At 35.8% G+C, this 3,183-nt stretch overlaps 1 long non-coding RNA gene across 1 annotated transcript; it reads left to right on the top strand.

The window, feature by feature from the left end:
* The first annotated feature begins 1,089 nt into the window (after window positions 1-1,089).
* On the top strand, window positions 1,090-2,619 carry LOC306826974. The gene is made up of 2 exons (XR_013779554.1): window positions 1,090-1,607; window positions 1,722-2,619. It is a non-coding gene; the product is annotated as an uncharacterized lncRNA (long non-coding RNA).
* Window positions 2,620-3,183: the final 564 nt, after the last annotated feature.

The raw sequence follows: 3,183 nt of genomic DNA on the forward strand, positions 1-3,183 counted from the left end.
TCTTTGGCTCTGGAACGAGACTCTTTGTTTCAGGTAAGAATAAACTTTGATTTCCTTCAGTCGTCTGAAATGTGACTTTAATGACTTATTGCTGCTTGAGACGTGAAATATTAAAGTTTTTATAATAAGAGGAGATTGTTTTCAATGCGTGCAGCTATTGAGACATAAAAAGATGTTACCTCTAAATAGATGTTCAAATCTCAACACATAAAGTGATTCTGTTTTCTGCAGTATAAAGCTAATAGATATAAATATGATGTTAATAATGTTACAGACATCCAGAACAACTGTTCTTTCAATGAAACTACATCATTGACAATCTGTCTTTTTTATTTATAATCTCTGCAAATTAACTGTAAAGTTTAAAGAGTTTGAGGCTCAATAAGAGGTTCATTAAAAATAACTAACAAGGTTTCAGGACAAGAAGTACAGCTGACGAGGCGACTCCAAAGAGTTTCTGATCTTGACCGACGTAGAAGAAAAAAGACTTTGTCTGAATGAAACACTTTAAAAAGGATCAAATAGTCAAAGCGATGATTGTTGGACTCAAACTTGAAGATGTTCTTGATGCTCATGCTGCTCATTGATATTATTCTATAATACAGAATGAAAAACTGTTTTTCAGAGACAATCATTTGAACTATATGTTGTCTAATATCACATGTTATCATTCGTCCATTTTAATGTCTCCTCGTGGATTTATGAAACCTTTGTCTTTAGTTTATAAATCAACTTTGACCTTATTTTACATTTCTAAACACAACATTGAATATTTCACAAATAACAAACTGAAATAACTGTGGTGAGGATTATAATATAATGGAATAAGGAATGATAATATACTTTCCTTGAAGGTTGATATGTAATTTGTATTTAAACCCAGATCAATATCAGTTTTTTTATTGAATGAAAATATATTTGAATGAAAAGATAAACTGCATGATAAAACATAATCTAATGTATAAATACAGAATATAACAAAGTATAAAATGATATTATTCTATTGCTGCTATAATCCTACTTTGTTTTTATTTTCATGGATTTAATTTGTACTCACTTCAATGTTTTCTTTTCTTCTTAAACAAATCTAACTGATCTGGTATTATAATCAACAGATTCATGTATCTTCATTCACCATCTTTAATTTGATATTATTCATGTGTTTGTGTTTTCACTTCAACTGAACTTGGAACTGTAGTAACGAGTGTTTCAGAGAGCAGAGTTCATGTAGTTTTAGGATCACACTGAATGCTGCTGACTGTGTGTGTGTGTGTGTGTGTGTGTGTGTGTGTGTGTTACTTGTTCCTCTTTCATAGACGAGCAGGTGGCGAAGCCCGTGGTGAGCGTGTACCCGGCGGCATCCAGAGGCCGGCTGGAGGAGAAGAGCTCCCTACTGTGTGTGGCCTCAGCCATGTTTCCTCCTGTGGTCAGATTCTCCTGGAGACGACGAACGGCGAGCGGACGTTTAGAGGAGCTGCCCTCTGCTGACGGACAGCAGCTGAAGCTGGGAGAGTCTGGATGTGCTGCCTCCATCTTACAGATCGATCAAAGAGAGTACATCTGTGAATACAGCTGCTATGTGCAGCACGAGGGGGGAAAAGATGAAGGTTTGGTGACTTTATGCAGCGTAGATTCATCTTTATTTAGTGATTCTGTTAAAAGAGAGAAAAACAGAAAACTGACATTGTTGATTTTATTTTTTTCTGTTCCATCTCCTCCAGTGGATCCCTCTGTCCCGTCTCCATACAAGGTGAAGCTGCTCTTGCTGCTCTACACAGTGCTGACAGTGAAGAGTCTGGTGTACTGCTGTGGACTCTTCCTGCTGACCGTCCTCAGGAACAAGAGTCTGTCCACAAACTGCACACATGCTGGATGACTAAGTTATATTCTATTTTATATCCCACCATCATCTCTGAAAGGTATCTAATTTATCGCTTAGATGAATTTAAAAATCTCAATCATGAATATATATATAGGATTGTTTTACACTGTAAAACAAATCCTATATTATATACAGTAAAAGTGATTGTTTTGTTTAATACTATAGTAAATGATGCACAGTGTTTAGAGCTATTAGCGGCTGTAATCCATTCTGAATGACTCAGTCTCTCGTAACAAGCTCTCATTAAAGTTTCACACTGCAGAGAATAAATGTACAGGAAGATATGAATACAAGCACGCACATTAACCAGGAACAAAAAGCTCTCAAAGAAAAGTAAACTTGTCAAAAGTCAGTGTGTGGATTTGTCAGCAGGTTCACTGTTGACCCTTTTAAACAGTGGTGTCAGTGTTGATGTAAAGCTCTACGCTGATGATACTCTTCTTTACATGTTAACACAAAACATTTCTCAGCAGCTTCATTGGATGATTAAACATGTTGTTTTGGTAGGGACTTTACATAGACTGCTTCTTTCTGCTAATTTAAAGGAAAATATTTTAAAAAATCAATACAGAATTACAAATTGAAGCAGAAGTTACTAAAGATCTCATGTAGTTTTTTAGTGATGTTATATATTAGATAGTTGACGTGAGCCTGTAATAAAAGTAAATTGAGTGTAAAAATAAAAATGTATGTTTGACTGAGGAGCTGAAAGAATAAAGAAGTCTGCAGATAATAAACATTGTTGTGTCATTTCTTTAAAATGTTTTGATTTCAAATGAATCCTGAACAAAGCTTTCCCTTTACCTTCTGAGCCCGACTTTATACATTATTAGTTTTCAGTGCATGGTGCTGTGTAGCCCAGTGGTTATGAACCATATAAAGGGTTATTTCACCCGAGGCGGGCGGCCCGGGTTTCACTCCGACCTTCTGCTTTTCATCGCATGTCAATCTGTTTCATTGGGCGTCAAAGTGTCAGCGATGGTTCATTTTACATTTAGATGTAAGATGAATGCTTCTAATGCAAAGTGATGTAAAAAAGGACGGTACCTCGTGTGTCTAATACAAATAAAATAATGACTCTATTCATGTAGCACTTTTCAAAGGAGGAGAACAAAGAGCTTCACACATGACAGCAGAAAAGTATGACGGCGTATCAGAGCCTTTCTAAGCAAAAACAGAAAAGAGAACATTTACAAAGACAAACTCAGAGTTCTTCAGATTATAAAGTAAGTTCACCAGAAATCAAACTCTGAATATGTATTGAGATTTTAAATGTGATTATAGAGGTCAGTGACTGCCGG

Source organism: Symphodus melops (genome assembly GCF_947650265.1).
Source record: "Symphodus melops genome assembly, chromosome: 7".
NCBI lineage: Eukaryota > Metazoa > Chordata > Actinopteri > Labriformes > Labridae > Symphodus > Symphodus melops.